Raw genomic sequence first — 25,041 nt, forward strand, 5'->3', positions numbered from 1 at the left:
CCTATCACCATGTTCCATATCTAGGTCACCTCAGCAGCTTCTAATTAGACATTCGAATAGACCTCGTTTCATGGTTCTGATGCTGTCCCAGACTGTCCGGACCAGGGGACCTATCTGTACATTGGACAAGATATTTTACGACATGTGATGGTGCGGTGCATGGCAATAGTCAAATCTAAAAATAAAACAGCTATGGTTGATTGTGCTTTTCCAGCTGGTTGGTCCTTGATATTTGGTTTAACTTTTGTTTTCAAGCAGTAGGTTTCCTTTGACTTATGTGAGCGTCATTTCTGGGGATTTCTTGCCCCTACCACCAGGTGGATGTAATTACACAGACAAATGTCTCTGCTGGGCTCTGAAACTCCATACATCCTTTATGTAATTACATTAACAGGAGCTGGATAGTGACTAATGGCTTGTGGAGGAGAAGGAGGGGCATGAAACACAACATGCATGGTTGCATTTTTCCATCCTGTTTCATCCTCTCGCTCATCCCCAACCAACACTATTTGCAGTTTTTTTTTTTTTCAATTAATTTTCAACTCTGAAAGACCTATAAGGTTTATGACCTTTATCCGCCCTTCTTAGCTGGGATCTACTGTGGCTTAATTGTTTGCTTTGTGGCATTGTCTACATTAACCATGCTTTCAAACCTTTTATTGGCCATAAGAAAGGCCAAAGTACAAGTTTATTATATGGTATCTTAATGTGGATTTTCTCTGATTCACAAGGGATCAAAGTTATGCAAACATGCTGAAACGTAAAAAGGAGACACCTAATCATTTATTAAGTGGTGCCAAAGGTCCAAGAATGGCTTAACTTTGGAAGGCTCAACTATATTGACATTTGGTTAGTGAATACTTGAAGCTGTGGCAGTATTCAATGGACTGTAATCTGTAGAATGGTCCAGTCCACGGATCTTTGTAAAGATGTTTGAGAAGGTATTGTGAAGCTCTTTTTAATTACCCTCATATCATAACATTCGAACAGATATGCCGGAGTAAAAGTTGTTTAGATTTGTCACCACTCTATAGGAAGATGAATGCCTTTGGACATAATTTTAATAGTTAATAGTAAAGTTTCATCCACAACGACAAGATGACTTGACTTGAAGATGACTCAATATGTGTCATGATCAGTTTGATGAATCTGACTCACATGCAGAGAAACCATTTAGAGAACACGAGGGAAAGTTTAACAGGTTTATTTGATGTAATGTAAACAGAGGTTGGATCTGAAACTCAGTGAACTGGTGAACCGGAACTGGAAAGTCTGAAGGGGAGATCACAGAGATCAGTTCAGAGACCGTAGGAAATTAGACTGCGGCTTGAAATATGCTGGAGAGGGACTCACTTTTGAGGGGGCTCTTGTCAGTCCTTGAATCCAGTCTATGTGGGATTATCCAGAGAAAAGGGAACTCGTTGGAGGACGGACAGGTAGACATATGTTGGACCCAGAGGAGTAATGGAGCGGACTGTCATTTGGATTTCCAATGGGGACTTGAACGGATCGTGTGGAGGTTTTCCCCTGCTTAGTGTAATCTCAGTAATTCCTTCCAGGCGGAGAAGGTCCAGGTATCCAGTTTTCACAGGAAGGCTTCCTGCCGAAGAGCAAAGACAAAAAAACACATAAGACTCAGAGAAACAAAGCTTAGGTTAGACTCTGCTAATCTCAGCTTGGCTAGAGTAACCAAAACTGGAAAACACTCTGGCGTCGAGGTAGTGACAGCCCACTGCTCAAATACTCCTCCAGTAATGAACCAACGAATCGCAGGTGTGCAGGGAGGTCCAACGAGGACAGGGCACCACCTGGTGGTGGAGAGAGAAGAAACACACAAACTGGATTCCTAACAATATGAGGCTTATACCTCTACGAAAGCATTGTATCAGCATGCATGGTATGCATGATGGTCATAGCATCATGTTGGCTGAACAACTATTGCATTCCATGAGACACATAGAACGACAAAAAAAGGACTACCTCCAAACTCTTCCACATTACCTAAAATTAAAAGCTATTGCTCTACCACTACAATAACTACATCTCAATAATCAAGGTAGAAAAAAATAAATCCTAAAAAAGCAGAAAAAGTCCTCTAGAAAGGTTCTTTTGTCTTTCTTTCAACAAACAAGAACCCATCCAGAAAAATTAATAAACCTTTTATTGATCACACATACAGACATCTTAACTTGATTTTGAATGGATAGAGTAGTAAAATACTCTAGTATTCCAACCAAAGCCTGGACACCAGCCTACCTAAAAAGTTGTGAACTGGTTCATCATCAGGAACCAAACAGTTCTAATGAACTATATATATTTGTGGCCCACTTCATGAATTAAGCCTGATTGATTCACATTTTGCCTCAAGCAGACACATTTCCATGAAATGGAATCATAATATTGGCTATGTAATGGATGACATGTTGCATAAAAACACAGATACTCAACCCATCAAAGAGAAGCAGCGTGACAATACGCTTGTGCCACATTACTCTTTACAATAGAGCTTAGTGTTCGTGAATGAAAAATATGAATATGGAATCAGCCACTGAGCTTTGGTTGCGCTGCAGTGCCACATCACTTCGGACTAAAAAGGAAGATGAGCGACTTGCCAGCTGTAGAGCATTAAGACTAATTATGGATGGTGGCGAGACGGCTGGAGGCAGAGACAGCAAAGAAAAGCAAGAAATCTTTAGAAAAATATTTTCCCTCTTTCTTTGTGAAGTCTAATTGCAGTTGTTGACTGATTAATGACTATAATCGGTTGTTTGCATAGAACAAAAGTGTTTTGATTTCATGCAACTCCAAAAAAATGTTGTACGGAGACATTTAAAGTCAGCCATGCCTAACATGCTATTCTCAGCACTTGTGACAGGATAAGCATTTTTAGTTTTCTCTTACATTTCCTGAGAAAGATATTATAATGATGGACAAATCCCTAAATATTAAAGCTGTTTGCAAAGATACTCTGAATGAATACAGTATAAATAAGGAGAACAGGATGGGTTAAATAAGTCCAAAGAGTTGTTTTTTTTTTGTTTAAAGTCCTTTCCAAGAAATATTGATGGTGCTGTTCTTCGACCAGCTTAATATCTAATAGGGTATTTTCTAAGTGAGGACAAGGGTATGAAAAACAAGTGATATACTGTACATTGTTTTAAACCATTTACAGTATGTCTGAGTTATCCTAAAGTGTTGTATTAGTTTTACTTGATCATTACATTTACGATTGGTATTAGTGCTGCATTTGATCACAATAAACTGATTAGCAGACAATAGTAATTGGCATTTTAATCTGGTACTGTACTGAATTGTGTCTCGTTGTATATATGAATTGGAAAAAATAAATACACAGGAATTTAGGGGTTCCACAAGGGTCTTTTCTGAGGACAGTTCATTTTAATATTTGTTATTCCACTAGCTTAGATGGTAGAATGCTGTAAAATCAACTGTATGCTGACGACAGACAACTTTATATCTAGGTGCTATCACATGACTTTTCTACCACACTTCATGTAATGGCAATGGTCTGAATTTCTGAGGATAAATACCAATATTTTTGGCTGCTAAAATCCTTCAACAAGATTTAATTTCCTGTTACTTGTGCCCTGTTAGTTACTTTAAAGCCCTGTACTTTAAATTAATGGTGCTATATCAACAAACTTGCCTTGTGGCTTTGTTGAAAAAAGTATCATAGTTTTATCATCTAAAATTCTGATCGAAAGCAAAAGTAAAATTATCCACTTTATTGTTACATCTCTACCCAAAATAAAAATCAATTACTAAAGACAAATGTTTGATGTAGAAAAATAAAAAAGGGTAATTTGACAGGGAGCATACATGCTTCTAATGAGCCACAATAACAGATATGGAAATGTAAATGAAACCAATTGAGTTTCTTTCTTTTAATTGTCACTTTTCATCATTTTCTGGTCACTGAATGGGGCAGGTGTCAGTTATTTCCTGTTTGTCCCAAAGAGGTTTGCTGCAGACATACAGGAGCTCAGCGGTCTACATGGCTCACATTACAATATGCTAATGCACCCCCCCGCCCCTCCGAGCTGCAACCTGCACCACCCTCCTGCTGCTTCAAACACACACCCATGCACGCGCATACACACTTGCACTCACACAAGCCCCCGGGACAGCCGCGGGAGGGCCATGAAAAGGAAGCCGAGATGATTAATTAACTCTGCCCTCGTTTTGATACGGCCTTATTGGCTTTCGACACCTCACGTTCGGCTCCGGAGCTTTGCATAGATTACCCTTCCACCATCACAACACACACACACACAGAAACAAGCTTCCAAAAATATTCAGGTCATCTTTGTAAATCATACGGATGTGAATGGGCTTTTTTTTATTAAAGGGATCATATTGTTCTTTCATAATGTCTGTTATAATCGTTCAGATACTTAAACAAATGTAATAGATTCCACGCCGTTAAAATCTACGGATCTACATTAAAACAAAATAAGAAATACTTCAGAATAGAAATAGATTAAAAAATTTTATTTAACACAGTAAAGCCTATTTTACTGAAATTAGCAATGAGGCTTTTACGGATTGATATGACAGTCCAACATTCAAAAGACACCCAATCTCTTGAATGCTTCATATTTTCAAACTAACTGGATTCACTTCCTGTCTTATGGTGAGTACTTTCTTAGTGATTTAGTGAAACAAAATCTACGTTTTTGCTACGAAGGGTCTTAGCTGTTAGCAAGTGTTTCCTATTTAAGTGCAACCTATTGAAAAATGGATTGTTTGCACTCAGAGGAACCATGTGTTTCAATTTCTCAACATAGATTCCCTAAGTGGCATCTATTCGAATGAACCTGGGTTGAAAACAAAAGATCAGAGACAATACAGAAAGTGCATGATGTCACACCATGTTTTATCTAAAATGATATATTTAGTTCTTTATACCTGTATTTTTCTCAGTTCTGTCTATCTGGTATTATAAATTATCGCTTAATGCTCCTCTAAGCTGAAGTTCTTAAATGGCCTAGTTAAAATCTGTAGATTCATCTAAATAACCTGCTGTTGGAAGAAAATAAACCAGTTTAATGCAACTTAAAAAGCTTCATCTAAGGAGAATTAAAACAATTCTGTGAAAAAGTGAGCCAAGATTTGTCCAAAGACTCATTGTTAGTGTTTTTTTAGTATTTGACGCTGTTTGTTGCTAAACAGTGTTCTCTTATTGTGGCAGGAGAGTCAATTAAGTACTTTTTTTTGATGGTCTGAAAGTATGCATTCAATTATCTGCACCTAAGGGTGCCATCTGATGCAGCTGCAAATAACACCTCCATCTGTGCCTTTGTTGTGGCGACGTCCGAGTCGCTTATTTTGGACTCCAGGTGCTCCAGCTGGTTCTGTTCGTCCTCTCCTGCCCGGTTCTCTTTTCTATTCAAGCCTCAGTAGCAAAGCCAGACAATACAGCTGACAGCACTCCTGTATCCATCCTAGACCTTTCATCTGCTCCCTTTCTCTGCACACTGCACACCCGAGCGGCGGTGAGGTCTGTGTGCTTATGTTTCATCGTTCCCTTCCTCTCCCGGACAAAAGATCACCTGCCTGGGTGGCTGGGTGACGTGTCACATGGTGGGGAGCCCTGAGGGGTAAGCCCGCGGCTTCAATGTGCAACTCTGCAACCTCTGCATCATGGCAAGAGTGCTCGATTATCCCGCAGAATGAGTGCACGGTTCTGTCCTGGTCAAATCAAATCTGACACATTTTGTTTTTACAGAAACCAGCCAGTGGTTCTTTCCCCCCACAGGCTCTCCGTTGCAAACACAGCAACAGAACAGATCCACGCTAACAAAATAAAACAAACCTGAAAGAGATCTGTCCAACCTCAAACCGCCGAGTTACAATGAACTGTTGTGTGCGGGGAACCCAGAGTTTTCTCCGATGTGGCTGGTGCCTTCTGTCAGAAGTGGTCGAGGTTGATGCTAGCCTTGTTGTTGCATTGTGGACAACCACCAAAAAAGAATCTATACACGCTCACATTCCTTCCAGCATGCAGAGGGGAGACCTTGATTTACTATTTTGTGTTTCATCAGAATTGATTAGACAGGGACATTACTGTGATGTTGACCCCCAGTCATTCTCATTGCATTCCTGGTACAGGCAACAGCTCTGACTCCCTCTGCGGAGGATCAACTTTAGCTTTTAGGGTAAATGTTTGGAACAGACAGATTCAATTTCATCTCACTTGAACAGTAACGGTACAGTTAGTCATCCGGATCTAATTCCAACAAGACTGTTTCCTTGTTCAGCCGGATTCTTTACACACAGGTTGAAACACCAGGAGAGTTTTTCTTTTTTTTTTTTTTTTTTGCACTGTTTAATCACAGCAAACCTTCGCTCTGTCCTTAGTTGTTACAGTGATTGTGTACAGAAATCTACTCTTGTCCAAAGGCGTAGTGTTCACTTCTGGCTCAAAGAGTCTTTTCAGAATAAATAAAACCAAACAGAATCATATATAAATATCCTGACTTTGCTGTAATGTCAAACAAATGGGCTGTCCACAAAAAAGTGGGTTCTATTGTTCAGTTTTCATTTCAACTTCATTTTATTTACAGTATATAGCACAAATTCAATAGCCTGACGTAGTCCTACTCAATTCTAGTCAGAATATGAGTCTGATACTGCTCCAAAGAGCTGTGATTATGGGGCGTGTTTTGAACGAACCAGGAAAAAAAATGCCTCTGCACTCAATTGGATAGACCTACAACCAATAAGAGCAAAGGAGTGCGTGATGTGTGTTAAGCGACGCATAGTTGTTGTCAACAAAAATCAAAGCATGCAGTTGCACGCCTAGAATAAGAAGATGAGCCTTGATCGCATTTCTCTGTTCCTCTTTTAAAATTAATTTGCTGTCGATATCTTCTAGAACAGACCTAATAGCAGAATCTACTCACCTCAACCTTTCGGCGGCAGCCATTGTTGTTGTCACCCAAGCGCGCTTCAGTGACGTGGTTGATTACCTTACTGTTGATCATCTGTCCATCATCGTATAAAGCCCGCCCTGACAATTTGATTGGATCGCCAGAGAGTGGGCGAGCATACTCGCGCTACTATGGAGCAATGCCAGACCGAACTTCCCGACCTCAAACCTTGTGGGCGGGACTAAGTTCGGAATGGCACCCAGGCTACAAATTCAAAGCACATGTTCTCAAGGCACTTTACAGAAACAATTCAATCAAATCATGTAGTCAGACTGGTAAAAAGTTTCTATCAAAGGAAAACCAGCTGATTGCATCCAGTCATTGACTTTACAGGATTCGCTCTTCTTGGTTGAGCATGTGATGACAGTAGATATTTGCTTGTGTTGTTGGCTCTACAGCAATCCCTTCCACCGAGCAGGCATGCAGTGACAGTGGCGGAAGAAAAATTACCTTTAAACAGATAGAAACTTCCAGCAGAGACATGCTCAGTGTCTCTGCCGAGGCCTACTAGGGGTTGAAGGAGACAGAAGCTGGCATACGAAAGTTACATAGAAGCACTGATCTAGAAATACCTTCTATGTTAGAAAAGGTAAGGAAAAACAGTCCCAACTCCATAATTTATAACGGAAGTTGTTGATTACAACCGCCTAGCCCATGCCTCCATCTAGGATGATGTCACAGCTAAATATTACAAGACCAGATGAAGCTACTCTGGTGAGAAAAAGCAGAGAGAGCAGAAAGTTAGAATTGGAACTAACAAATACTTCAGAAATTGACAATAGATATGATGAAAAAATGGATCCGTATGTCCTCCAGCAGTCTAAGCCTATAGCAGCATAACTATATACTTGCCTTAAAGTAGACAAGGTGTCTGCCTAACTAACTAACTAACTAACTTACTAACTAACTAACTAACTAACTAACTAACTAACTAACTAACTAACTAACTAACTAACTAACTAACTAACTAACTAACTAACTAACTAACTAACTAACCAACTGATATTTGGTTCCACAGGAGAGGATCTTGAAAACTAAAATATCTGCCTCCCATTCTACTTTAAAAATTCTAGGAACCCTCAGAATGAGAGCAAGGTGCTCTGTTAGGGACAAAATAAAAAATCAGATCTCTGATATAAGTCATAGCTTAGTCATTTCGAGCTTTATATGTGGGACGGGGGATTTTAATTTAATTTCTGTCTTAATTTAACAGGAAGCCAATGACAAGAAGCTAAGATTGGAGAAATATTAACATGTTTCAATATTAACTTCATGAGTCTGAACAATAAATACAGAGCTGTAGTTAACAAAGGATAATGAATGATATGTATAATTGTGACATTTTGTTTTATAAAAAATGAAATTATTCACCATCATGTAAGCCTCATAAATTAAAGGGGTAGGACTTCGTCTAAACTGTGAAATTTCCATCTGACTGACTGGAGACCTGCTGTTCACTGATATAAACACAGTCAAAGTAAGACAAAGGTTATCAAGTACAAACACCTCATTTATTCTCCTACCTGGCAGGGATTTAATTACCTATCTTGTGTAAAAACCAGTTAAATTCAGGTTGCTGCTTGGCGCCAACATAAAGATTACTTTGACAAGGCATCAGGATATCATAGAAACCCTTTGTGTTTATGGTTTACGTAACTTGGACGGAAGATAATAGACATATTGTGACGGTTGAACTAAAAGCCAGATTTCAGGTGAAAATCCTGGATGGAGGCCAGGATGAGCAGGTTTCAGAGATAAGATATGAATCAGTTGTTTTAAAACCTCTACCCTTATTATGGAAGATCTAAAGCAGTTGTTATGCTCACGCTATTTCAGTTTGCTGCCAATTCCTTGTTGCCATTCGTGTTGAAAAAATAAAATTCGACTTCCGGTGACGTCATGATGGAAGCAACAGCTTAAACACTGGGCTCCGTTAAAAGTTAGAAAAATAACGACAACTTTATCAAGAAATACCATTCAATTTATACCATACTTGACTACAAAATGAGCGGCCCTTCAAAGACCAGATCGGGAAACAAACAAGCGAATTCTAAGGAATCTGACGTAAAACAAAGACCGCTAAGCCCGGCTAGCAGCACTAGCTCGGGCTCAGACCCACCAGATGCTAATGCTAGCCAAAAACATGATAAGCTAGCGGGCGAGACGTCTATGCTGGAAGAAATGAGAAAGATGCGACAGGAAAACGCCGAGGGACATAAGCAAACCAAAGAGGTACTTGGTCGCTTGGAGACAGCTGTGTCCGAAATAAAGACACAACTAAACGACCATAGGAGAAGGATTGACGAGCTGGAGGACCGTGTGGGTGCGGCTGAGGAGATGGAGGGGAGGCAACACCGGGTGCTGCGATACCTGCTTCAGCGCGAAACACAACTCGCAGCCACATGTGACGACCTACAAAACAGGTTAAGGAGAAACAATTTACGCATTTTCCAGATCACAGAGGGGAGTGAAGAAGGGAATGTGGTGGAGTTTGTGAAGGATCTACTGCCTAAAGTGCTGAAGTTGCCACCAGATCTGGATATAAGGATCGAGAGAGCGCACAGGTCGCTCCTGTCCAGGCCATTAAACCCGGCGGCGCCTCCTCGCTCAATAATCGTGAGATTTCTGGACGCCGCGGTGAAAGATGTTGTTTTACAGCAAGCGTGGAGACAAGGACAGGTTTCGTTTCAAGACAAGAGGATTTTCTTTGATCAGGATTACTCCCCGGAGTTACAAAAGAGACGGGCAAAGGTGCATGCAGTTATCAAACAGCTGAAACAGAAGGGGGTACAGGCGAAGTGTTTGTATCCAGCACGCCTGAAGATTAAAACGGACTCTGGAGACAGCACTTTTGCATCGCTGATGGAGGCATCGGACACCCTGGAGCGGTTGGGGGTCCAGGTGTCTCACGGAGAAAGGGAGCGCCTTGAAGAAAGACTAGCAGGTGGATGGAGCATCAGCTCGAAGAAAAAGAGAGACGGGACGCTGTCTGTAGCAGATCTGAAGGCCATGATGGAACAGGAGTGAGCAGGAAGATAAGAAAGGTGAAGATAAAAGATTAAAACTGTTTAAAGGTATAGCAAAGTCAAGTAAGAGTATGAGGAGAAAAGACTGAAGGTAAAATTGCTGATTGAGAACATTATTTGTTGTCTAAAAGAAGAAAAAAAAAAAAGGAGACCTTTTGTTTTACTTGCATGAGTGAGCTACACTCACAGGGACCTTTTTTGCATCCTAGTGTAACACTGGTCTTGATTGCACATGTTGTGTTCTACGTCGCAGGGAGCCCACCACTCTCTGTCCCAATGTTATCGGGGGTCAGGCATGGTTACAGTTCAGGGACTATGGCTGGCTGCATTTTTGGAAGTTCTGTTATTTGTTCAAAGTGTTCTTTATTTGTTTCCCCTGATTCAAGAGGTTTATCCAATGTCATTATGCAGAAAGGTTACTTTGTTTTTATGCTTCTGTATGAGGGATACATACCTGGAGGCGGAGCAGCAATTTATTAATCAGTTTAATAAATTTAACCTTAATGATGACATCACTGAATTTAATAACATATAACATAAAAGGTATAAACAGCCCAATTAAGAGGAAGAAAATTCTGACACAACTAAAGAAGATGCAGTGTGCAATAGCCTTGCTTCAAGAGACACATCTCACGGAAAAAGAACACCTAAAGTTAAAAAGAGAATGGGTAGACCAAGTATATTTCAGTTCTTATGGAACCAGTAAAAAACGTGGAGTAGCCATTTTGATTAATAAGTCAGTTTATTTTAACTGTGAAAAAACTTATCAGGATCCGGAGGGACGATATATAATGGTAGTGGGAACCATTGCTGGGATAAAATTAAGTATCTTAAATGTGTATGCTCCGAACAAGGATTGTTCATTTTTTTTCAAAAAACTGGCTAATCTTTTGGCGGAGAAAGGAGAGGGCTTACTGCTTATAGGTGGGGATATGAATTGTGTTCTTAGTAATAAATTAGATAAATTACCCCCAACATTCAAATCCCAAAGTAGAATGTCAAAAAGTCTAGCGACCATGATGACTGAACTCAGTCTAATTGACATCTGGCGTCATCTCCATCCAAAGGAGAAAAATTTCACATTTATGTCCCAAGTACATGGCAGCTACTCCAGACTAGATCACTTCTTAATAACAAAAAAGAACATCCATCAGGTTAAAGAATGCTTAATAGAGTCAATTACAATTTCGGATCACAGCCCTGTGACAATGAAACTTGACCTGGGTTTGGAACCTTTTTTTCGGTATTGGCGGTTAAATGTATCAATATTAACAGATACACTTATTCGAGAAGAAATACAGACGGCCATTGAGGAATACTTTGTTTTTAACGACAATGGAATGGTCTCACCCTCCGTCTTGTGGGACGCGGCAAAAGCCACAATAAGGGGCAAAATAATTTCCATAGGATCCAGATTAAAGAAACAATGGATGCAAAAACAATTTCAGATTGAGAATGAAATCAAAAGATTGGAGGATGAACACAAACAACAAATGAAAAAAGAAGTTTTGGACAAACTTAAAGAAAATAGAAATAAGTTAGATGATTTGTTGACTTATAGGGCGGAGGGAGCCCTCAGATTTGTAGACAGGAAATACTACGAATTTGGAAATAAGGCTAGCCGTTTACTAGCATTTCAACTGAAAAAGGCTCAGGCGAGTCGTATCGTCCCAAAAATTAAGCAACTTAATAGTAATTCAATGGTAACTAGTCCAAAAACAATATCAGACAATTTTGCTAAATTTTATGAACAGTTATACAAGAGTCAAAACCAGGAATCAAAAGAAGACAAAATTTATACGTTTTTTAAATCCGTGAAAATGACTAAACTGACAACAGATGAAGCTTCAAGGCTAGTTGAACCCATTAGAGAAGATGAAATTAGAGAGACTATTGGTAAATTGAAACACAACAAGACACCAGGAACCGATGGGTTCGCAGGAGAATTTTACAAGGTATTCATTAATGATCTCTCACCCATACTATGCAAGCTTTACAATTATGTCCTGGATTCAGGGAACCCTCCAGAGTCCTGGTCTGAAGCGATCATCACGGTTCTACACAAGGAGGGAAAAGATCCACTGCATTGTGCAAGTTACCGTCCGATTAGCCTTCTTTGCGTAGACTATAAAATACTGACATCAATTATATCCACTCGAATCCAAAAGTATATAAAAAAACTAATTAATCCAGATCAAACTGGGTTTATCCTGGGTCGACAGGGATCTAATAACGTAAGAAGAGCTCTAAATTTACAATCCTTGATGACAAAAGATCCCCAACCATCCATGCTTCTTAGTTTAGACGCCGAAAAAGCGTTCGACCGTGTTGATTGGCAATTTCTTAAACATACACTAATTGAGATGGGCTTTGGTGAAACATTCGTTAGTTGGGTTATGTTATTTTATAAAAATTCTAAATCCAGGGTTAGAGTTAATGGGTGTTGTTCAGAGTTTTTCAATGTGGAGCGAGGGGTGCGGCAGGGCGATTCCTTGTCCCCTATTTTGTTCGCCCTGAGTATCGAACCTTTGGCAGAGGCCATACGTCGAGACGATCACATACAAGGAATCAGGGATGGAGAGGGGGCAATTCATAAAATTGCCCTCTTCGCTGATGATATTTTATTATTTATAAGACACCCTCTTACTTCAGTCCCTAGACTCATGCATTGCTTAAAGGAATATGGTGACATATCTGGATACAAAATTAACCAAAGTAAATCAGAAGCATTAATGACGTCGGGACAACGGCCAGGCCAACTTAGTGATATTTTTAATTGGTCAGAAAAGGGTTTCAGGTATTTAGGGATAATTCTTACACCCAAACCTTCACAACTGTTCGATGCTAATTACAACAAATTGATAAAGAAAATCAAAATTGACCTGTCCAGATGGGAGGTCCTACCTTTGTCCCTATATGGCAGAGTGGAAACTGTTAGAATGAATCTGCTTCCTCATCTTCTGTTCTTGTTCCAATCTTTGCCAGTAAGAGTCCCAGTTTCAACATTTAACATACTCAGCAAATTAATATCTCAATTTATTTGGCAACAAAAAAGACCAAGAATTAGACTTAAAACACTTCACTTACCCAAAAACAGGGGTGGTTTAGCTCTACCCAATTTAAAATGGTATTATTGGGCAGCGCAGTTATCAGCCATTGTGACTTGGATTGGAGGGGATGAGGAAGCAAAATGGCTTCAAATAGAACGGGGTGAAACTAAAGGTATACAATTATCTACTCTTCCCTTCCTAGATATCAGAACTGTTAATAAAATGAAAATTGGAAATGAATGGACCAAACACACTTTAAAAATATGGACAGAGGTTAAAAAGATGCTTAGAGATACAGGGTCAGTCTCCAGAGCTATGCCTATTGTGGGTAATATAGACTTTCCGCCTTCCACATGGGACCAAGGCTTTAAGAGATGGGCAGCTAAAGGTCTTAAAATATTAAACCAATTATTCTATGGGGCTGACTTAAAGTCCTTCGCACAACTTCAGGAACAGTTTGATCTCCCTGCAAATGATTTATATAGATATCTGCAAATTAGGCACTACATTACTAGTCACAAGGAACGTAATAGACTTAATAGAAACCCAAATGATATAGAACAATATTTTATTACTATTGGAGAAAAGACCTTTCCAACCCGAAAACATGTCTCACATTTGTATAAAATTATCTCATCTAATAATTATCATAATACCTATAATGTAAAAGAAAACTGGGAATTAGAATCCAATTCTATAATAGAGGACGAACAATGGGACAAATTGTGCGAGGGCAGTCACAAAGGAACCAACAGCCAAATGTGGAGAGAATTCAGTTGGAAAATTTTAATAAGATTTTTTCGCACCCCATTTTTAATTTCTAGATTTGTCAAAAATCCTTCAGCGGCCCTATGTTGGAGACAATGTGGGAAGATTGGTGACCATACGCACATTCTGTGGGACTGTCCGGTTATCAGTCAGTACTGGAAGGGGATTAGAGATGAAATAGAGACAATTATAAACAGAGAAATACCTTCAAATGCTTTGTTTTATTTACTGAATATAATACCAGACTGTTTTAATGAAGACCAAAAGTATATTTTGCACATTTTACTATTGGTAGCTAAAAAAACTATAACGGCAAACTGGAGACAAGTTTCGTCACCATCTATAGCAGAGTGGAAGAATCGGGTAAAACAAATGTATATGATGGAAAAAATTACCGCTGGTTTACAACTCAAAGTGGACAAGTTCAATCAAAGATGGCATTTGGTGAAATTGTATTTGGGTGTGTGATTTTGGGCTCTAGTGATTCTAATGGATCGCAATCTGCTCCGTCATCGGTACTACTAAGGTATATAGTTGAATACGTGTGTGTATGTATACTCATAGGTGGGTATATATTATATATATAATTTTTTGCTGTTCGTTTACTGTATGTTGTATTTTTGGCCTGTGGGTAAGCACCCTGGAGGGGAGGGGGAGGGGTGTGGGTTTGTGTGTATGTATACGTGCAGTTCTCTCTTGTAAGGTATTCAAAGTCTCAGGTGACCTGGTTTATCGTGCTGCATTTATGTTGAAATATTGTATATGTGGCATCAGTATTTCTGTTATTGATTTAATTACTCTTGGCTCAGGGAATGTTCTTTTGTTGTGAAAAGTTTTTAAAAAAAAAAGTTAAAAAAAAAAAAAAAAAAAAAAAATTAAATTCTCACTCATCACATATGATTAAATTAAGTTCCTTTATTCAGAAAATAAATATAACCTTCTACACCTGAGTCACCCTATAATATTTATGTCTTTCTATGTATGAACTGCTCATATGAACCATTCGCATCCTATGAAAAATCCCAGGAACTTTCTACCACATGTTAGTTTAACAAATAAAAGCACATGCATAATCACGTTTTCACATGTAAATCACATGTGCTTTAAATAAGTATTATGCATACAAACATGTATTTTGCATGTGATTTACCTGTCTTCACATTTGTAATCATCAAGCCATGATTTTTATACATGATTCCCATGATTTCCCTAAAATGGGAATCAAGAGTAAAAACTGTATCACATTTGATTCAGCTGTGACTAATGTATCCACATGTAATTGTTTAAATGTTTGCATGTGATTCACATTTAAGCACGTTTGTATCACATGAGAAAAACACGCTTTTAACAAAAAACTTTCGAAATCCACACATATACATGTGCTTTTACATCTGAATCACGTTATTATCACATGTGATACGTGGGTTTGACGCGTGAAAATATCATGAGAAATTCACCGAATTTTTACTTAAGGGAAATTATAAATCTAACTGAAAAACTGGTTGACATTTTAGAATGGTGTCAGTGTTTAATAATAATTAAAAAAAAATCCTTATTCAATTTTTGGAGTTTGAAAAATGCATACACAGAAAAAAATCTAAAGTGTTCATTTTTGCAGTGTTTCCCCATTGTGGGTTAGAGTTCTGGTTCTCCTATGTTTTTCTTTTGGATTTTCAGTTTTGCTTTGCTCCTTGTTTTCTAGTTTTTTATGGTTTAAGTTTTATTTTGTTGTCTTCTTTGTTTTTTTTTTCTTAGTTTACTGTCTCAGTCTTGGTTCTGTTATGGTTTCTTTTGAGTGTTCAGTTTCGCTTTACTCCTTGTTTTCTAGTTTTCATGGTTTAATTTTTATCTTTGTTGTGTTCTTTGGTTAATTCTTAGTTACTGTTTCATTCTTGGCTCTGTTATGATTTTCTTTTGAGTATTCAGTTTTACTTTGCTCCATGTTTAATAATCTTAGTGGTTTAATTCTTATTTTGTTGTGTTTTCTAGTTATTTTGAGTTTGCCAGGTTTTTATTTGTTGCCCTCTGCTGCCCTCTTGTGTTCTCCTTTTTCCCTAGTTCTTTTCCTTTCCTGCTCTATGCACACCTGCTCCCAGTCTGCTCATAAGCCCTCGCTTTGTTTCAGTCTCTGTTCTGTTCTTCTTTGCTGGGTCCTCGTCAAACTTCCTCCAACTCCATCTCTCTGAGCCTTCCTACTTGTGATAGCGATCCCCCTGATGTCTCCATGGTTTCTTGTTCGTCTTGACTTTTGGACTCCTGGTTTCCTGTTAGTTTGGACTTTGTTTTCACTTTTGGATATTGGATTCCTGGTTTCCTGTTTGTTTTTGGACTTTGTTTTCATATTTGGATTTTTGGATTACCTGCCTTTGTTCTCAGTTAACTAATCATTAAATCCACAAGAAATTCACCTCTGCCTCCTTGCCTCTGCTTTTGGGTTAACTAACCATAACCAATCGTGACAGTCTTTAATATGCAGTGTCAATTCAACAATTGTTTAGTCTGATCAAACTATGCAAAATTTATTTCCTCCAAAACATTTTTAATCTGCTGAGTTATGTTCAAACAACTCTGTCAAGTGTTGATTTTAAAATCAGTTTCTGCCAGAATTCCAAAGTATCTGTGAACTCTTATCTCCTAAAATGCGTGCACTGAGGACATCCATGGACTTTAGAGTTGTGGTGTAGAATGCAGAAATGTTTCCCACAACCAGAGGGAAACCAGTTAGAATAACCGTTTATTTTTCCTCTATATTGACTGATGATGGTGTTAAGAGTTAATTCCAGTTTATTTTAGACATACATAAATTCAACTGTTATTAGAGTTGAATTCCAAATATTAACACTGTTGTTTCTACTCTGGCTTGATTGTTCAACGGTTTTGAAAGGGTAATTTTAACTCGGTTAATTGAGAACCAACATAGTAACTTTAAAAGTGTTGAATTTAACTCCTTAGGTGTAGAATTAACACTTCGCAAGATTTTACATAAAAAACAGAATTGTATGAGACTACACAGTAAAATATAAACACAAATGCTTTGTCTTTTCGATCAATGTCAAACGGGTAGTACACAGAGCATGATCTAATGATATTCACACTGAAAAGAAAACTTAACATGTGGTGCAAATGTGAGAAATATACAATCACAAGTTCCAAATGTGTTTAAAAGTTGAATGGAAAATATATAGGGAGTCTATACCATATCTTGCTTGTGTCGCTCAGCAGTTTTCATGGATTCTCTTCGCTGTCGCTTTATGTCAGACCGCAGGTTGGGGGTTTTATGAGGAAGGCCGAAGCCTCAGGTGAAATAGTCTGAATGAGCCAGTTGTGTCAACAGTTGACGATCGACCTTTGTGTGTGGCTGGACTGGTCTCCTGCAGGGGGGGCTTTGTGCAGTGGAGCCAGAGGGTCTATCGAACGGCAACCCAACATCCATCTGGCTCCAACAGCTGGGGAAGCCGATGGATTTCCATGCAGGATATTACGCAGGACAAACAGGGCTCCCATGATTATTTCATTACCCTTATTTCTTTGGGATTATCGTCAATTTGAAGGAAATGGCTCTGATGTGATAACAGCCCAAACAAAGCAGTCTATATTAACCATTTGCTAAATATTGCAGAGCTTATTTTATTATTTGATTTTGGAGGCATTTCCTGACTTGATTTTCCTTCTCCTCTGTCATATTCAACGCCGAACAGAAGCACTCCAGAGGGGGATTTGAGTCTCAGTTTGAACCACATGAATTAGTGTATTATTGAGCTTTTTCCACCCGACCCACTTCTCTCACTGCTTGCCTGGCTTTACTCCAGGATTGAGGTTTATGTACAACCTGGAAAGGTCTCAGGATACATCTGAGTGGAAAATGGACCTGTTATGTGCGGGAGAAATTGCTGAAATGAGGCGACAGTGAAAGCTATCCAAGCACACCGATTATGAGTTTTGTTTTTGAAATAGGTCTGTGGTAATTTCCTTCATATAAACGGAGATGAAAGATCCACAATTTTCGATTGAAATATGTATCTTATTTCCTTCTTTTTTAAAGTAGAGCAGGAAAAAAAGAACTGCAAGTTTAAAGTAGTTTAAAGTAACTGAAACTGTGACAGATAAGGAGGATGGCGGAAGACACTGGCTCCACTGCATGACTGTATGCATAACTTTGTTTCAATCTTAAAAGTATCATCTTCCTAAATCAAACCCTGGTCTGATCAGACTAAGGTTGGGTCTGGTGTAGAAGAAAAATTAATATGTGGCAAACAATTTGTCCTTCCTCTGTGCCTTACCTTCCTACCTTCCTTCCTTTTTTCTCTCATTGCCCTTTTTTTTGTGTCATTGTTTCCTTCCTTCTTGTGTCTTTCCTTTTATCCCTTCCTTGTAATCTTCTTTACTTACATCTACCCTTTCCTCTATTCTATCTAGGGCTGCAACTAACGATTATTTTGAAAAGCGATGAATCGGCCGATTATTTTTTCGATTAATCGATGAATCGGACACAAAATATTTTTTTTATATTAACCTCTTTATTCCAAAATAAACATTTTAGACAGAACAAACAAGCACACAAGTACAGGTTTCTCATTAACTGTACTGGTGCTATATGAAAAATAAATGTTTGTTTTAAAACTACGCAAACTTACTTGAGAAATGTAGCTGTACATCCACAAAATATAGGGTACTTTGTTTCATAAAGCGCAAAAAGAGACAGGCATTTTTGTTTTTTAAAGCCCCTAAGGGGTTCAAACAATAGGTCCCCCCATTTCAACAAATGAGGTTTTTTTTAGACTAGAAGAGTTCTTGTGCCTTTTAAGACAGGAAAGTATAGCAGTTAAAGTTGCTACTTGAGAAAATACTGAACCATAGAGATAAAAATAGCCCTGTGATTCAAATTATAAATTGTATTTGGAATAAAAATGAGAGAACTAGGGGTGCTAAAAAACACATCCTCCAAAGACAGATATTTACCTGGGAATGTGGCATATAATTAATTGACATATTACTGATCTTGCTGGATTTTATTCTGCTTTACTTCCATAAATTGCAGGATCTTCTTTACTTTATCTTTGCCAGAAGATTTAAACTTTAAAAGCCTTGCCCTCATAATTTGCAAATTAATTTATTTATAAAGAAAATATAAACGCTGCTTAAGCTAATTCAAATGAAATTAAAAGTAAAATAAGTAGCCAACCTTATCACTGTCTGTAACCTACTAACAAGGTAAGGAAAGCATCAGATGAGCTACCTGAGAAACTAACTTACGTTTCCCCACTTTAAAATGAAACAAACATGGTTACTCATCCTGCTGATCAGCTCTCTTCACTGCCATTGAAGGCTCCAACGTGTTTTCTTTTCAGGTGCTGTGTCATAACAGTGGTGCTTCCGTGCCATGTTCATTTGTTTTTACAAAAGTTGCATGTTACGACTTTTTTCACTTTACAAAGCGCCGGCTATTTTAATTATTGTGATCAATTTGCGCCGTCAATCCCGGGGCATGCGCGCTTCATTTGCAGTCTGGACGGCGGCGGCGGATGACGCATTAATCGCGCGACACAACTAATCGATGATTAAATTCGTTGCCAGCGCTTTTAAAAGTCGATTTTTATCGATTTTATCAATTCATTGTTGCAGCCCTAATTCTATCCTAAACATATTTCCTTCCTGATTCACTTACTTTCCGTAGTCCTTTATTTTCTTATCTTCTCCTTTTTTCTAGTAATCTGTCCTTTCGTACATCCCTGTGGCCTTTCCTTCAATGTCCTTTTTGTTCTTCCTTTCTTGTGCCCAATAATTTCGTGAAATCTTGTTAACTCCCCTATTCTCTTCTCTTTTCCTTCCTTCCTTCCTTCCTTCCTTCCTTCCTTCCTTCCTTCCTTCCTTCCTTCCTTCCTTCCTTCCTTCCTTCCTTCCTTCCTTCCTTCCTTCCTTCCTTCCTTCCTTCCTTCCTTCCTTCCTTCCAAGTGATGGACTAGGGTTGCAACTAACTATTATTTTGCAAATCAATTAATCTGTCTATTATTTTTTTCAATCAATCAATTCATAATCGGTTAGTCAAATATTCTTTAACAATGACTTTTTACAAAATTAAACCAGGTGAAACTCAAAGATTTCCACTTGAGTTCTGGATACAGCTTATTGACAGACAATATTTTTTTATCTTGAATTCAATTATTACATTTTGATATAATTACTTCTCTAAATGGGTTGCTCTGTCAGCTAAAGACATATTTTAGAGTCTCTGTACTCAAGGTAACGATAAATCCATTTCTAAATTAGATGAAGATTGTTTCAGTAATCGATTTATCCCGATTAATTGTTTCAGGCTAATCTGGACATTGATAAGAGGAATGATGCCTTAGTTTGCCCAGGCTAGGAAAATGTATCAGATCATCAACAAATTTCAACGCTATCACAATCGGAGAGCATTAGCAACAGCTGTGGCTGTTATTAGAGGAAAAGAAAGTTCTAGAAAGTTTAATAAGTATGGTAACAATCTCAATATATATTTTTTTAAATAAATTATTCCACTTATTATAGTAAAAGTGGACTTTTTACAAGGCCTGGGGTGCCAATTATTATCTATAGTGCTTTACATCCAGCATGGTCAACAAAGTCCATGACCTAAAAGGGAAACAAAGCTGAAAGCTCCAGCATGGCCTGTATAATGCCATGGTAAACAGCTCATGCTGAAGGTAATTCTTTCATATAGAGGCAGAGTTATTGTAAGGCTTCCTCACTTTGGTCCGGCTTCGATGGAGGAATGCCTTCCAGAGGGTTCAGGGAAAGCTGGGGAGGGGAGGGTTGCCCCAGATAAAGACTGGTAGCTGAGCAAACATAGGATGACGATTGAACAGAGCTGTTATTGTAAGAGCAAATGGTCAACCCGTCCAAAGGAAACCTGCGTTCAGTTTTTTCCCACAGCAGCGGAACTATTGTTTTCCGATCAGACAGCGACGTTATAACACAAACAAATCACTGCCCGAGTCAGGTTCCTGTTTGGAGTGACTGTTATTGTAGCCATAAAGCTTTAATTTATTTATCAGCTGGACCTTTGACACCTCTTTTCCAGGAGGCCCCCTGAACCTCTCTCAAAAGGAGGAATCTGATGCGTTTTTAGCCGAGCGTTGGGGCGCTGTCGATGTCACCTCCTCTAATTAGAACCAGCGCTGATGTCAGAGTCTTCCCCAGATCACATCTGGATGAAATAAAACCAAGCATGGCTGCTAAAAATAAGATGATAACAAGGATTTATTGCCTCTAACTGTATAAAAACAGAGTCAGATTCATGTTGAAATTCCTTCCGACCTCTATGAGCTCATAAGAAGCTGCCAGAAGAAGGCTGCCATAATACCTTTTAAAACTCAGTGATGGAGCGATTTTAATATTTAATAGCTCTGAATTATTGGACTCTCAGTCCTCTTTCAGATCACTTGACAGAGTGCCGTGAGCCGATGAGCTGAGAGGTCTTTGTTCGCATTAACCCATAAAATTGATGCAGCAGTGCTGAGATGATCTCTTCAAGGCGAAATTCATGCGCCGACATGGAAATGTAAGAAAGAAAGATGCTCAGGGAGTGTTTGCTTTATGGCTCTCTGTTTAGCAAAAAAAGAATGTTTTATCCAAGCAGCAGACTGGGCTAAAGTCAGTAGTGATTGCTTTCAAGTAGCTTTGTATTATATCGGCTGGTGAAATGGCAAAGAACTGATTGAAACTGAACCTAACTGATGCGTACGACTATGGAAACCAAATGAGTTTATGGTCTTGAAATAGTTTTATATCTAATGGATAGATTTGATGCAGTTATACCTGGTGATGCAGGAAGTTACTTCACCTTTTTTGGAGTTTTATTTTTTCCTCCACTCCTAGATGGTTTGGAGTGAATTTTGTTTCATTACTGTTGCTAGCAAAGCACAGATTTGGTAAATGGAAATCTGACAAAATGCGATCTGAAATGAAACTTCAAAGACTACTTTTTAAGAGCAAGCTTTCCTGAATTTCAATTATTTTTCCTTTAATATCTTTTTTTCCGATAGTTGTTTCCATTTGTGCAGGGTTTGCGTTTTCTTTTATATTTAAAATGTTAAGTTTTTGCACACCCAATCACTGACACTCTGGAGGGAGAAACACAGGTAAGTGACCACAATCATCTGACGGGAGATGATTATCCATGCGAGTCACTTACCTGGTTAAACAGTTCAGGCCATCCTTTCTGAGGAAGGGAGGATCCAGCCAAAGGACTGCCAAACGAGCTGAGTTGCAGAGCCGCCCAGAGTATCCCCGATGCAGCAGCCTCAGTGAGCAGGCAGGAATCCGATCCAGGTCAGGGATACAGATCAAACAGGAACAGTTCTGAAACCCAGGAGTCCACAGCCCTGTCAGGGGTTGTGATCCACACAGGAACAGCCAGATCCAGGGTTCCAGGGGCCCACAGAGCGTAATGGCATGTTCCATTAGTCGAGCAACGAGCTCAGACAGAAGAGCACAGATGCAAACAGGCAGGTTCAGTGATTGAGGGACAGAGACAAGGCATGGTACCAAGCTAACTGCAAAACTTTAAACTGGTCTCTGCCTTTGAGCCAGTTTTACGGGACTTTAAACTGTACTCCACCAAGTAGCCAAGACACGTTCAGAAGACAAGACAAGGCAAACACTAAAAACCCCTCAACCCACCGTCCTCCAGGGACATGAACCTTGAAATGACAAAAACCTAACGAAACAAACTTACAAACATGATCTGGCCCTGATAGCTGGGCTGAGCCAAATATAAAGCAGATCCAGCAGCTGGATGAGATGAGTGATAATTAGAAACGGGGCAGTTAGGCAGGTGAGTGAAATGAACAATTAAGGTCAGCTATCAGGGCAGATAATTCTCAGTCTTTTCCAGTACAAATGTTTCGAATAACCATTCAGAACAATAGAAAGGATAAGTCCGTCACAGTATATAATAAAATCATTTCATAAAACAATCTGAAAAAGCAAAATAAGAAATAAAAGATATTACATTATGAAAAATGATTTGAAAAAAATAATTTGAAATAGTAAAATGTAGAAAATTTGAAAAATGAAATTTTGGGGAAAAAAATCTACTTTGAAAACCTTTTTAAACTTACGATGTTTTTCAACGTTCTGCTTTTGGATTGTATTTTTTCACATGTCATTTCAAATAGGTTTTATTAGCTTGAAACATTAATGGAGCAAAATTCCCTATAGAATATTTGAATGGGTATATTTATACATAAATAGACTGATGGAGCTGTAGATGGATGAATCAATAATTGTCAGGAGGATAGACCGTCAGTTAGATGTATACAAGCAAGGTAAGGATGGGCAGATGGACGGATTCAGCGGATGGATGAATTTAAAAGACAAACCAATCAACAGATATAGGAACGGACCGGTGGATCGCTGAAGGAATAAATTGATGGATGACTGTGCACAAATTCCTACTGGTTCTAAATTCCTTTTCCTGGAACTAAGAATTTCACTTGTACTGTTAGAAGTAGGATTAAATAAATGCATTATATCTGGTTGTATTCAACATCTATAGCTCTAAATAAAACTCCTAAAACTATGCTAAGCAGGCAGGAGGGTTTCCAACAAATGACTCGTTCTATATGCTCTGGTGAGCATTCAAGAAGACATTTTTCAACATTTATTATTTATCAGTCTATTCGCTGATGAAACTCTCATTTACATAAATGCCTGAAGCAAACGGTTTGCCTAGATTTGCACCACCCACGCCATGGTGGTCCTCGTTGGTCACCTCCAACTGGTTGCTTTTTAGGGAAAAGGATGCATTAGTTATTGCCCCCCCCCCACCCTCACCCACACAATCTGGGTCAGATTCAAATAGGCAACCTTTTCGCCAGCAGTCTATTACATTAACCAGCTGCTGCTTATGCCCCTGCAACCTCTCTGAAAAATAACTCCTGACCATAACAATATTCATAACGGTGTGTCTTGAATCAGAGGTCAAAGGTCACTGAAACCTATCTCTTTCAATATATGCCATCAGTCATTCTTCTGTAGAATTTCCATAAGAACCTGTCGCACTGTATCCCGGCTCGGCGTCACCGCCGGTTCAGCCTGGAAATAAGATTCTGATAAGCGTGAGTGGCACAGGTGGGTGTGCTGTTGACAGCAACAGCAACAAGAAGCCACATCTCATCACATTACCCAATCATTTTTTTTTTCTCCCTCTGGGACCATCTCAGGCTGCGGCGAAAAAAATCATAAACTGACATTAACCCTTCTTCTGGTAGGAATGCAAGCTCTTGCCTCAACATCTGCCCGGCACCTGGTTTGGCTGACTCCGAGCAGACAGGCCCCGCCAATAAATCACCGCCTGGATTAAACTGAGATAAAGCCGAGACCTGAAGCGAATGCAATGTGAACTGTCAGGGAATTTGACAAAGAATCCTTGGCAGAGAAATATCTTTGGAAAGAAACACCTGCTTGGAGGTCACGAGAATGAAGACACATTAGGGGTGTTTTCAGGGTTTGATTAAGATTTGTTGGTTGAACTTTAGATGAATCTTTAGTCGGTAACTTTTGATTGCAAGATGAAACACAAAAAAAAGAAATGGAGATGAAATGTATAAAACTTTCTTCAGTCAGAGGTTTACATGCATTTCATTTGTATCAGAATTGCTTTTTAGCAATCCTACTTGCAAAAGTTTGTCAGTAATTCGGATCAATGTGCGATATGGAGGATATTTGGAGGAGCCAGGCAAGCCAAAATCTTGATGTTGCTTCAATTTTTCTCATGAAGTTCTTTCCTCATTACATCCTTCATCTTGTGAAACGCATCAGTCCCTCCGGCAGTAAAACAGTAACACATTATGCTACCGCCAACGTGCTTCACGTCTGCGATAAGTTACCAGGGCTGTGAATGGTAAGAATTTGCCGATAAGATACGTATCCAAATACATTATTAAAAAAGGATGTGTTTTGGGCATCAACAAGGCTTAAACGCCGAAATTTGGATGCTGGTTCAAACGCTGCAGAAGTTGTTTTGACGCTTCGATGCTCTGGACGCTCTGTTCTATTATAAATTGGAGAGCAGCTTAGCTTTATTTACTTTGATGAGTATAAAAAATAGTTTAAAGATGTTTTTAAGCCAGAATGTCCACCTCAAAACACCAGTCAGTGCTGCCAGGATTGTGATCCTTATAAAATATGCATTTCTTGTTCAGACTGATAGACAGTGTTGCCAACTCCTCAGTAAGGAAAGTAGCTATTGGCTGTGCTAAA

General features: G+C 38.9%; 1 protein-coding gene and 1 long non-coding RNA gene across 5 annotated transcripts in view; one reads left to right on the forward strand and one right to left on the reverse strand.

Moving 5' to 3' along the window:
- Positions 1 to 25,041, forward strand: part of LOC119781587 (nck-associated protein 5-like) — a 232,522-nt gene that overhangs the window by 41,778 nt on the left and 165,703 nt on the right. The gene's annotated exons all lie outside the window — the stretch shown is intronic.
- Positions 1,197 to 17,284, reverse strand: LOC119781589. The gene is made up of 3 exons (XR_005280590.1): positions 16,994 to 17,284; positions 1,354 to 1,600; positions 1,197 to 1,272 (listed from the first exon to the last, which is right to left on the reverse strand). It is a non-coding gene; the product is annotated as an uncharacterized LOC119781589 (long non-coding RNA).

The sequence above is a fragment of the Cyprinodon tularosa genome, unplaced genomic scaffold (genome assembly GCF_016077235.1).
Source record: "Cyprinodon tularosa strain WSP-4 unplaced genomic scaffold, ASM1607723v1 ctg18, whole genome shotgun sequence".
NCBI classification, from domain to species: Eukaryota; Metazoa; Chordata; class Actinopteri; order Cyprinodontiformes; family Cyprinodontidae; genus Cyprinodon; species Cyprinodon tularosa.